The sequence below is a fragment of the Oncorhynchus nerka genome, linkage group LG2 (assembly GCF_034236695.1).
Source record: "Oncorhynchus nerka isolate Pitt River linkage group LG2, Oner_Uvic_2.0, whole genome shotgun sequence".
NCBI classification, from domain to species: Eukaryota; Metazoa; Chordata; class Actinopteri; order Salmoniformes; family Salmonidae; genus Oncorhynchus; species Oncorhynchus nerka.
The window spans coordinates 94,222,306-94,235,693 of record NC_088397.1 but is presented as its reverse complement, the minus strand read 5'-3'; positions in this window follow the sequence as shown (position 1 = coordinate 94,235,693).

Below are 13,388 nucleotides of genomic sequence, written 5' to 3'. Positions count from 1 at the left end.
ATAGTCTCCTAACTATACTATCTAAGCCCTATTATAGTCTCCTAACTATAGCGTGTATCTATTAGCCCTATTATAGTCTCCTAACTGTCTCTAAGCCCTATTATAGTCTCCTAACTATAGTGTCTCTAAGCCCTATTATAGTCTCCTAACTATAGTAAACCCTATTATGTCTCTAAGCCCTATTATAGTCTCCTAACTAAGCCCTATTATAGTCTCCTAACTATAGTGTGTCTCTATTAAGCCCTATTATAGTCTCTCCTAACTATTATAGTCTCTAACTAGCCCTATTATAGTCTCCTAACTATAGTGTGTATCTAAGCCCTATTATAGTCTCCTAACTATAGCCCTATTATAGTCTCCTAACTATAACCCTATTATAGTCTCCTAACTATAACCCTATTATAGTCTCCTAACTATAGCCCTATTATAGTCTCCTAACTATAGCCCTATTATAGTCTCCTAACTATAACCCTATTATAGTCTCCTAACTATAACCCTATTATAGTCTCCTAACTATAACCCTATTATAGTCTCCTAACTATAACCCTATTATAGTCTCCTAACTATAGCCCTATTATAGTCTCCTAACTATAGTGTGTATCTAAGCCCTATTATAGTCTCCTAACTATAGCCCTATTATAGTCTCCTAACTATAGTGTGTCTCTAAGCCCTATTATAGTCTCCTAACTATAGTGTGTCTCTAAGCCCTATTATAGTCTCTAACTAAGCCCTATTATAGTAACTGTCTCTAAGCCCTATTATAGTCTCTAACTAACTATAGTCTGTCTCTAAGCCCTATTATAGTCTCCTAACTATAGCCCTATTATAGTCTCCTAACTATAGTGTGTCTCCCTATTATAGTCTCTAACTAAGCCCTAGCCCTATTATAGTCTCCTAACTATAGTCTCTAACTAAGCCCTATTATAGTCTCCTAACTAACTATTATAGTCTCCTAACTAAGCCCTATTGTAGTCTCTAACTAGCCCTATTATAGTGTCTCTATAGCCCTATTATAGTCTCCTAACTATAGCCCTATTATAGTCTCCTAACTATAGTGTGTATCTAAGCCCTATTATAGTCTCCTAACTATAGTCTGTCTCTAAGCCCTATTATAGTCTCCTAACTATAGTGTGTCTCTAAGCCCTATTATAGTCTCCTAACTATAGCCCTATTATAGTCTCTAACTAAGCCCTATTATAGTCTCCTAACTATAGTGTCTCTAAGCCCTATTATAGTCTCTAACTAACTATATAGTGTCCTCTAAGCCCTATTATAGTCTCCTAACTATAGTGTCTCTAAGTCCCTATTATAGTCTCCTAACTATAGTGTGTCTCTAAGCCCTATTATAGTCTCCTAACTATTATAGTGTAACCCTATTATGTCTCTAAGCCCTATTATAGTCTCCTAACTATAGTGTGTCTCTAAGCCCTATTATAGTCTCCTAACTATAGCCCTATTATAGTCTCCTAACTATCTGTCTCTATTATAGTCCCTAATTATAGTGTGTCTCTAACTATTATAGTCTCCTCTCTAAGTGTATCCCTATTATAGTCTCCTAACTATAGCCCTATTATAGTCTCCTAACTATAGTCTGTCTCTAAGCCCTATTATAGTCTCCTAACTATAGTGTGTCTCTAAGCCCTATTATAGTCTCCTAACTATAGTCTGTATCTAAGCCCTATTATAGTCTCCTAACTATAGTCTGTCTCTAAGCCCTATTATAGTCTCCTAACTATAGCCCTATTATAGTCTCCTAACTATAGTGTGTATCTAAGCCCTATTATAGTCTCCTAACTATAGTGTGTCTCTAAGCCCTATTATAGTCTCCTAACTATAGTGTCTCTAAGCCCTATTATAGTCTCCTAACTATAGTGTCTCTAAGCCCTATTATAGTCTCCTAACTATAGCCCTATTATAGTCTCCTAACTATAGTGTGTATCTAAGCCCTATTATAGTCTCCTAACTATAGTGTGTCTCTAAGCCCTATTATAGTCTCCTAACTATAGTGTGTCTCTAAGCCCTATTATAGTCTCCTAACTATAGTGTGTCTCTAAGCCCTATTATAGTCTCCTAACTATAGTGTGTCTCTAAGCCCTATTATAGTCTCCTAACTATAGTCTGTCTCTAAGCCCTATTATAGTCTCCTAACTATAGTCTGTCTCTAAGCCCTATTATAGTCTCCTAACTATTATAGTCTCCTAACTATAGTGTGTATCTAAGCCCTATTATAGTCTCCTAACTATAGTAAGCCCTATTATAGTCTCTAAGCCCTATTATAGTCTCCTAACTATAGCCCTATTATAGTCTCCTAACTATAGTCTGTATCTAAGCCCTATTATAGTCTCCTAACTATAGTCTGTCTCTAAGCCCTATTATAGTCTCCTAACTATAGCCCTATTATAGTCTCCTAACTATAGTGTGTATCTAAGCCCTATTATAGTCTCCTAACTATAGTGTGTCTCTAAGCCCTATTATAGTCTCCTAACTATAGTGTCTCTAAGCCCTATTATAGTCTCCTAACTATAGTGTGTCTCTAAGCCCTATTATAGTCTCCTAACTATAGTGTCTCTAAGCCCTATTATAGTCTCCTAACTATAGTGTGTCTCTAAGCCCTATTATAGTCTCCTAACTATAGTGTGTATCTAAACCCTATTATAGTCTCCTAACTATAGCCCTATTATAGTCTCCTAACTATAGCCCTATTATAGTCTCCTAACTATAGTGTGTATCTAAGCCCTATTATAGTCTCCTAACTATAGTGTGTCTCTAAGCCCTATTATAGTCTCCTAACTATAGCCCTATTATAGTCTCCTAACTATAACCCTATTATAGTCTCCTAACTATAACCCTATTATAGTCTCCTAACTATAGTCTGTCTCTAAGCCCTATTATAGTCTCCTAACTATAGCCCTATTATAGTCTCCTAACTATAGTCTGTCTCTAAGCCCTATTATAGTCTCCTAACTATAGTGTGTATCTAAACCCTATTATAGTCTCCTAACTATAGTGTGTCTCTAAACCCTATTATAGTCTCCTAACTATAGCCCTATTATAGTCTCCTAACTATAGCCCTATTATAGTCTCCTAACTATAGTGTGTCTCTAAGCCCTATTATAGTCTCCTAACTATAGCCCTATTATAGTCTCCTAACTATAGTGTGTCTCTAAGCCCTATTATAGTCTCCTAACTATAGCCCTATTATGTCTCTAAGCCCTATTATAGTCTCCTAACTATAAGCCCTATTATAGTCTCCCTAAGCCCTATTATAGTGTCTCTAAGCCCTATTATAGTCTCCTAACTATAGTCTGTCTCTAAGCCCTATTATAGTCTCCTAACTATAGTGTGTCTCTAAGCCCTATTATAGTCTCCTAACTATAGTCTGTCTCTAAGCCCTATTATAGTCTCCTAACTATAGTCTGTCTCTAAGCCCTATTATAGTCTCCTAACTAACTATAAGCCCTATTATAGTCTCCTAACTAGTGTGTCTCTAAGCCCTATTATAGTCTCCTAACTATCTAAGCCCTATTATAGTCTCCTAACTATAGTGTGTATCTAAGCCCTATTATAGTCTCCTAACTATAGTGTGTATCTAAGCCCTATTATAGTCTCCTAACTATAGCCCTATTATAGTCTCCTAACTATAGTGTGTCTCTAAGCCCTATTATAGTCTCCTAACTATAGTGTGTCTCTAAGCCCTATTATAGTCTCCTAACTATAGTCTATATCTAAGCCCTATTATAGTCTCCTAACTATAGCCCTATTATAGTCTCCTAACTATAGTGTCTCTAAGCCCTATTATAGTCTCCTAACTATAGTCTGTCTCTAAGCCCTATTATAGTCTCCTAACTATAGTCTGTCTCTAAGCCCTATTATAGTCTCCTAACTATAGCCCTATTATAGTCTCCTAACTATAGTGTGTATCTAAACCCTATTATAGTCTCCTAACTATAGCCCTATTATAGTCTCCTAACTATAGTGTGTCTCTAAGCCCTATTATAGTCTCCTAACTATAGTGTCTCTAAGCCCTATTATAGTCTCCTAACTATAGTGTGTATCTAAACCCTATTATAGTCTCCTAACTATAGCCCTATTATAGTCTCCTAACTATAGTGTCTCTAAGCCCTATTATAGTCTCCTAACTATAGCCCTATTATAGTCTCCTAACTATAGTGTGTATCTAAGCCCTATTATAGTCTCCTAACTATAGTGTGTATCTAAGCCCTATTATAGTCTCCTAACTATAGTGTGTATCTAAACCCTATTATAGCCTCCTAACTATAGTGTCTCTAAGCCCTATTATAGTCTCCTAACTATAGCCCTATTATAGTCTCCTAACTATAGTGTGTATCTAAGCCCTATTATAGTCTCCTAACTATAGTGTGTCTCTAAGCCCTATTATAGTCTCCTAACTATAGCCCTATTATAGTCTCCTAACTATAGTGTGTCTCTAAACCCTATTATAGTCTCCTAACTATAGTGTGTATCTAAACCCTATTATAGTCTCCTAACTATAGTGTGTCTCTAAGCCCTATTATAGTCTCCTAACTATAGCCCTATTATAGTCTCCTAACTATAGTGTGTATCTAAGCCCTATTATAGTCTCCTAACTATAGCCCTATTATAGTCTCCTAACTATAGTGTGTCTCTAAGCCCTATTATAGTCTCCTAACTATAGTGTCTCTAAGCCCTATTATAGTCTCCTAACTATAGCCCTATTATAGTCTCCTAACTATAGTGTGTCTCTAAGCCCTATTATAGTCTCCTAACTATAGTGTGTCTCTAAGCCCTATTATAGTCTCCTAACTATAGTCTGTCTCTAAGCCCTATTATAGTCTCCTAACTATAGTCTGTCTCTAAGCCCTATTATAGTCTCCTAACTATAGTGTGTCTCTAAGCCCTATTATAGTCTCCTAACTATAACCCTATTATAGTCTACTAACTATAACCCTATTATAGTCTCCTAACTATAACCCTATTATAGTCTCCTAACTATAACCCTATTATAGTCTCCTAACTATAGCCCTATTATAGTCTCCTAACTATAGTGTGTATCTAAGCCCTATTATAGTCTCCTAACTATAACCCTATTATAGTCTCCTAACTATAGCCCTATTATAGTCTCCTAACTATAGTGTGTATCTAACCCTATTATAGTCTCCTAACTATAACCCTATTATAGTCTCCTAACTATAACCCTATTATAGTCTCCTAACTATAGCCCTATTATAGTCTCCTAACTATAACCCTATTATAGTCTCCTAACTATAACCCTATTATAGTCTCCTAACTATAACCCTATTATAGTCTCCTAACTATAACCCTATTATAGTCTCCTAACTATAACCCTATTATAGTCTCCTAACTATAGCCCTATTAGTCTTCATTTCATCATAGTTCAGATTCAGGATGAACTTGCTAAATTCCCCTCCAACGATTCAAAGTATTGTATTGGTGTAAACTGAGAGGGATTGTCCAGATATTTCGATGGATTTGTTTCCACGTGTACTTTTCCCTTTCTGCAGAGATAACAGGAACTTTGTTTGGGATTGTAGGATTGTAGCACAGAAAACATTTGCCTGTTTGGATACATTGATTTCTACTGCAACGTCTCTGATTGGTCCACACCATCAGACCCTTATCCTGTCAGCCTCTTCCCCCACACACAATCCCTCTCTATGCCTTTATCTCTCTCTATCCCTTTATCTCTCTCTATCCCTTTATCTCTCTCTATCCCTTTATCTCTTTCTCTCTATCCCTTTATCTCTCTCTCTATCCCCTCTCTCTCTATCCCTTTATCTCTCTATATATCCCTTATCTCTCTCTATCCCGTTATCTCTCTCTATCCCTCTCTCTCTCTCTCTCTCTCTATCCCTTTATCTCGCTCTATCCCTTTATCTCTCTCTCTATCCCTTTCTCTCTCTCTATCCCTTTATCTCTCTCTATCCCTTTATATCTCTATATATCCCTTTATCTCTCTCTCCCTTTATCTCCCTTTAATCTCCTTTATCTCTCTCTCTATCCCTTTATCTCTCTCTCTATCCCTTTATCTCTCTTTCTATCCCTTTATATCTCTCTCTATCCCTTTATCTCTCTCCCTCTCTCTCTCTATCTCTCTCTCTCTATCCCTCTCTCTCTATCCCTCTCTCTCTATCCCTTTATCCCTCTATCTATATCTCTATCCCTTTATATCTCTCTCTCTCTCTCTCTCTCTCTCTCTCTCTCTCTCTATCCCTTTATCTCTCCTATCTCTCTCTATCCCTCTCTCTCTCTATCCTTCTCTCTCTCTCTATCCCTTTATCTCTCTCTCTATCCCTCTCTCTCTCTCTATCCCTTTATCTCTCTCTCTATCCCTCTCTCTCTCTCTCTCTCTCTCTCTCTCTCTCTCCCTCCATCTCTCTATCCCCCCATCTCTCTCTATCCCTTTATCTCTCTCTCCATCCCTCTCTCTCGCTCTCTCTCTCTCTCTCTCTCTCAATTCAATTCAATTCAAGGGGCAATTCAACATGTGTTAACATTGTCAAAGCAAGTGAGGTAGATAATATACAAAAGTGAAATAAACAATACAAATTAACAGTAAACATTACACATACAGAAATTTCAAAACAATAAAGACATTACAAATGTTATATATATATATATATATATATATATATACAGTGCCTTGCGAAAGTATTCGGCCCCCTTGAACTTTGTGACCTTTTGCCACATTTCAGGCTTCAAACATAAAGATATAAAACTGTAAATTTTTTTGTGAAGAATCAACAACAAGTGGGACACAATCATGAAGTGGAACGACATTTATTGGATATTTCAAACTTTTTTAACAAATCAAAAACTGAAAAATTGGGCGTGCAAAATTATTCAGCCCCCTTAAGTTAATATTTTGTAGCGCCACCTTTTGCTGCGGTTACAGCTGTAAGTCGCTTGGGGTATGTCTCTATCAGTTTTGCACATCGAGAGACTGAACATTTCTCCCCATTCCTCCTTGCAAAACAGCTCGAGCTCAGTGAGGTTGGATGGAGAGCATTTGTGAACAGCAGTTTTCAGTTCTTTCCACAGATTCTCGATTGGATTCAGGTCTGGACTTTGACTTGGCCATTCTAACACCTGGATATGTTTATTTTTGAACCATTCCATTGTAGATTTTGCTTTATGTTCTGGATCATTGTCTTGTTGGAAGACAAATATCCGTCCCAGTCTCAGGTCTTTTGCAGACTCCATCAGGTTTTCTTCCAGAATAGTCCTGTATTTGGCTCCATCCATCTTCCCATCAATTTTAACCATCTTCCCTGTCCCTGCTGAAGAAAAGCAGGCCCAAACCATGATGCTGCCACCACCATGTTTGACAGTGGGGATGGTGTGTTCAGGGTGATGAGCTGTGTTGCTTTTACGCCAAACATAACGTTTTGCATTGTTGCCAAAAAGTTCAATTTTGGTTTCATCTGACCAGAGCACCTTCTTCCACATGTTTGGTGTGTCTCCCAGGTGGCTTGTGGCAAACTTTAAACAACACTTTTTATGGATATCTTTAAGAAATGGCTTTCTTCTTGCCACTCTTCCATAAAGGCCAGATTTGTGCAATATACGACTGATTGTTGTCCTATGGACAGAGTCTCCCACCTCAGCTGTAGATCTCTGCAGTTCATCCAGAGTGATCATGGGCCTCTTGGCTGCATCTCTGATCTGTCTTCTCCTTGTATGAGCTGAAAGTTTAGAGGGACGGCCAGGTCTTGCTAGATTTACAGTGGTCTGATACTCCTTCCATTTCAATATTATCGCTTGCACAGTGCTCCTTGGGATGTTTAAAGCTTGGGAAATCTTTTTGTATCCAAATCCGGCTTTAAACTTCTTCACAACAGTATCTCGGAACTGCCTGGTGTGTTCCTTGTTCTTCATGATGCTCTCTGCGCTTTTAACGGACCTCTGAGACTATCACAGTGCAGGTGCATTTATACGGAGACTTGATTACACACAGGTGGATTGTATTTATCATCATTAGTCATTTAGGTCAACATTGGATCATTCAGAGATCCTCACTGAACTTCTGGAGAGAGTTTGCTGCACTGAAAGTAAAGGGGCTGAATAATTTTGCACGCCCAATTGTTCCGTTTTTGATTTGTTAAAAAGTTTGAAATATCCAATAAATGTCGTTCCACTTCATGGTTGTGTCCCACTTGCTGTTGATTCTTCACAAAAAAATACAGTTTTATATCTTTATGTTTGAAGCCTGAAATGTGGCAAAAGGTCGCAAAGTTCAAGGGGGCCGAATACTTTCGCAAGGCACTGTATATAGTGTTGTAACAATGTACAAATGGTTAAAGAACACAAGTGAAAATAAATAAGCATAAATATGGGTTGTATGGTTGTATTTAAAATGGTGTTTGTTCTTCACTGGTTGCCCTTTTCTTGTGGCAAGAGGTCACAAATCTTGCTGCTGTGATGGCACACTGTGGAATTTCCCCCAGTAGATATGGGAGTTTATCAAAATTGGATTTGTTTTCGAATTCTTTGTGGATCTGTGTAATCTGAGGGAAATATGTATCTCTAATATGGTCATACGTTGGACAGGAGTTTCGGAAGTGCAGCTCAGTTTCCACCTCATTTTGTGGGCAGTGTGCACATAGCCTGTCTTCTCTTGAGAGCCAGGTCTGTCTACGGTGGCCTTTCTCAATAGCAAGGCTATGCTCACTAAGTCTGTACATAGCCTCTCTCTCTCTCTCTCTCTCTCTCTCTCTCTCTCTCTCTCTCTCTATCCCTTTATCTTTATCTCTCTCTCTCGCTATCCATTTCTCTCTCTCTTGCTATCCCTTTATCTCTCTATCTCTCTCTGCTGTCATCTTAGCCAGCTCATGGGCCTGCAGGCTGTAACTGCGATACCACAGCCTAAATAAACTCACAGCACTGTGCAGCAGCACCCACCAAACACTTCTGTGCTCGGGTTGTTTCTCCATTTGCAGTAGCACAGCCAAAATACACAGCCCTGTGTTGCACCAAACCCGTCGTCTCACTTTAACCCAAACAAACACATTATACCGTGCATCACCAACCAACCAACCCACCCCCTGGTCCCCCCCCCCCCCCACCTTCCATGGTACCAATAATTACTTCTATTACACCAGATGAGGACACTTTATTTGGAGTGTTAATCAGTAGATCAGTAACATTTCAATTAACTATCTACTAACCTTAACCCTTATCCTAACACTAAACTTAATCCTAACTAGCCCTAACCTTAACCCTTATCCTAACACTAAACTTAATTCTAGCTAGCCCTAACTTTAACTAACCTTAACCCTTATCCTAATAGCAGTTAAACTTAATCCTAACTAGCCCTAACCTTAACCCTTATCCTAACACTAAACTTAACATATAGTTTGCTGATACCATGACCAGATGGACTAATAAAGTGTGGCCCACCAGATAATGTATATGTCCTTGAACCAATTATTTTAAAATGGCACATGATAGGCCTCCCGAGTGGCACAGCGGTCTAAGGCACTGCATTGCATGAGGCGTCACTACAGACCTGGTTTCCATCCCAGGCTCTGACCGGGAGACCCATAAGGTGACACACAATTGGCGCAGCGTCATCCGGGTTAGAGAGGGTTTGGAAGGCCGGGATTTCCTAGTAACTCCTTGTGGCAGGCCGGGCCACCTGCAAGCTGACTTCGGTCACCAGCTGGACAGTGTTTTCTCCGATACATTGGTTAAGCGAGTAGTGTGTCGTGTTTCGGAGGACGCATGGCTCTCGACCGTCACCTCTCCGGAATCCGTAGGGGAGTTGCAGCGATGCGATGGGACAGGACTGTAACTATCAATTGGACATCACGAAATTGGGGAGAAAAGGGGTTAAAAAGTACATATATAATACAACAGCAACGCACAGGAAGAAGTTAAGGATCATTTAGTTGCTAATGCAATACCCGGGTCGGCCTTCATCTTGAGAAATCAAGAGGGGGCAGCACTGAGCTAGCCTGCAATGTCACTTCCTGGAGTAGTTCAGCCTCTCTGGGATATGTGGGACGCTAGCGAAAAGCCAAAAGCTAGAGAAAATGCAATGCCAAATTTAAATAAATTACTATAAAAATCAAACTTTCATGAAATCACACATGTAAGATACCAAATTAAAGCTACACGTGTTGTGAATCCAGCCAACATGTCAGATTTCAAAAAGGCTTTTCGGCGAAAGCAAACGCTGCTATTATCTGAGGATAGCACCTCCGTAAACAAAAGAGAGAAAACATATTTCAACCCTGCAGGCACGACACAAAACGCAGAAATAAAAATATAATTAATTCCTTACCTTTGACGAGCTTCTTCTGTTGGCACTCCAATATGTCCCATAAACATCACGAATGGTCCTTTTGTTCGATTAATTCCGTCGATATCCAAAATGTCCATTTATTTGGCGCGTTTGATCCAGAAAAACACCAGTTCCAACTTGTGCAACGTGACGACAAAATATCTCAGAAGTTACCTGTAAACTTTGCCAAAACATTTCAAACTACTTTTGTAATACAACTTTAGGTATTTTTTAAAGTAAATAATTGATAAAATTGAAGACAGGATGATCTGTGTTCAATACAGGAAGAAAACAAACTGACGCTACCTTTCTGGTCATGCGCCTCTATCAAACAGTACACATGAACTGACCTTCGTTTTGAACAGGGCTACTTCTTCATTACACAAAGGAAAAAACTCAACCAATTTCTAAAGACTGGTGACATCCAGTGGAAGCGGTAGGAACTGCAAGCAAGTCCCTGAGAAATCTGGATTCCCAATGAAAAGACATTGAAAAGAGTGACCTCAAAATAAAAAATCTGAATGGTTTGTCCTCTGGGTTTCGCGTGCTAAATAAGTTCTGTTATACTCACAGACATGATTCAAACAGTTTCAGAAACTTCAGAGTGTTTTCTATCTAAATCTAGTAATAATATGCATATCTTATCTTCTGGGGATGAGTAGCAGGCAGTTGAATTTGGGCATGCTTTTCATCCAAAATACTATTAAAGACAAGTTTGAAGACACGCTGCTATACCTAACGTCAGCCTAAATGTTTCACTGACTATTTCACCAGCTGTGGTATTTTTCATCCCTGTATCCCACAAAACAAGTTAGCTAATCAAATCAAATGTATTTATAAAGCCCTTTTTACATCAGATGTCGCACCAAACCTGTTATCCCAGGCGGTATATAGCCCAAACAGACAGCACCATGCAGCACCAAACCTATTTTCCTAAGCAGTATAGCCCAAACAGACAGCACCATGCAGCACCAAACCTATCTTCCTAAGCAGTATAGCCCAAACAGACAGCACCATGCAGCACCAAACCTATTTTCCTAAGCAGTATAGCCCAAACAGACAGCACCATGCAGCACCACACCTATATTCCTAAGCAGTATAGCCCAAACAGACAGCACCATGCAGCACCAGTATAGCAGTATAGCCCAAACCGACAGCACCGTGCATCACCAAACCTGTTATCCCAGGCGGTATATAGCCCAAACAGACAGCACCAGTATAGCAGTATAGCCCAAACAGGCAGCACCATGCAGCACCAGTATAGCCCAAACAGGCAGCACCGTGCATCACCAGTATAGCAGTATAGCCCAAACAGACAGCACCGTGCATCACCAGTATAGCCCAAACAGGCAGCACCATGCAGCACCAGTATAGCCCAAACAAACAGCACCGTGCAGCACCAGTATAGCAGTATAGCCCAAACAGACAGCACCATGCAGCACCAGTATAGCAGTATAGCCCAAACAGACAGCACCATGCAGCACCATTATAGCAGTATAGCCCAAACAGGCAGCACCGTGCAGCACCAGTATAGCAGTATAGCCCAAACAAACAGCAGTCTGTAAATCTGTGTAACAGCACCTCCAACCAACCCCATCATTCTCTGCTAAATGGTGAAAATCTCCTGTGTTCTATATTCTCTCTCTCCATTGACCAGGTCAGAAACCAAACCCTGTTTAAAGTGGTTTTATACATCCCCTATAGAGATAACCACCCAGGAGACAGGAGAACGGAACAAGGGGAAGTAAGGGTGGAGGAGGATAGACAGGAAGGAGGAAGTAATAGATAAGGTATTACTTCCTCCTTCCTGTCTACCCTCCTCCACCCTTCCTTCCCCTCATCCCTCCTCTCCTTACATTCTCCTCAACACGGTGGCGATAGCGGCCTATGTGAAGGGTGGAGACGAGCAAATACCATGTCCTCCCCTCTTTCCCTCCTCCTTCCTCCTCCTCCCACCCCTCCCCTTCTAGAAGGCAGTGAGGGCAATGCCGGTGTGTATTTATAGGGAACAAGGAGGGAGGAGAGGAAGAGAGGGAGGAGGAAGGAGGAGGAGGAGGGAGGAGGAGGGAGGGAGGATGGATGGAGGAAGAGAGTAAAGGCTTATTCATCATCCGAGGGCTACAAAAGTGACTTGAGTTCCTCCATCCATCCTCCTCCCTCTCCCCTCCTCCCTCCATCCTCCTCCCTCTCCCCTCTTCCCTCCATCCATCCTCCTCCCTCTCCCCTCCTCCCTCCATCCTCCTCCCTCTCCCCTCCTCCCTCCCTCCTCCTCCCTCCCCTCCTCCCTCCCTCCTCCCTCCCTCCTCCCCTCCTCCCTCCATCCTCCTTCTTCTCCCCTCCTCCCTCCATCCTCCTTCTTCTCCCCTCCTCCCTCCATCCATCCTCCTCCCTCTCTCCCCTCCTCCCTCCATCCATCCATCCTCCCTCCTCCTCTCCCCTCCTTCCTCTCCCCTCCTCCATCCATCCATCCATCCTCCCTCTCCCCTCCTCCATCCATCCATCCATCCATCCATCCTCCTCTCTCTCTCCTTTCCTCCTCCCTCCCTCCATCCATCCTCTTCCCTCCCTCCATCCCCCTCCCTCTCTCCCCTCCTCCATCCATCCATCCTCCTCCCTCACTCCTTTCCTCCTCCCTCCATCCATCCTCTTCCGTCTTTCCTTTCCTCCTCCCTCTCTCCTTTCCTCCTCCCTCCATCCATCCTCCTCCCTCTCTTCATTCCTCCTCCCTCCATCCATCCTCCTCCCTCTCTTCCCTCTCTCCCCTCCTCCCTCTCTCCTTTCCTCTTCCCTCTCTCCTTTCCTCTTCCCTCTCTCCTTTCCTCCTCCCTCTCTCCTTTCCTCCTCCCTCTCTCCAATCCTCCTCCCTCTCTCCTCTCCCCTCCTCCCTCTCTCCCTCTCCCCTCCTCCTCCCTCCTCTCCCTTCATCCCTCTCTCTCCTCTCCTCCCTCTCCCTCCTCCCTCTCTCCTCTCCCCTTCCTCCCTCTCTCCTCTGCTCTACTCTCCTCCCTCTCTCCTCTCCTCTCCTCCCTCTCTGCTCTCCCTTCCACCCTCTCTCCTCTCCCTTCCACCCTCTCTCCTCTCCTCT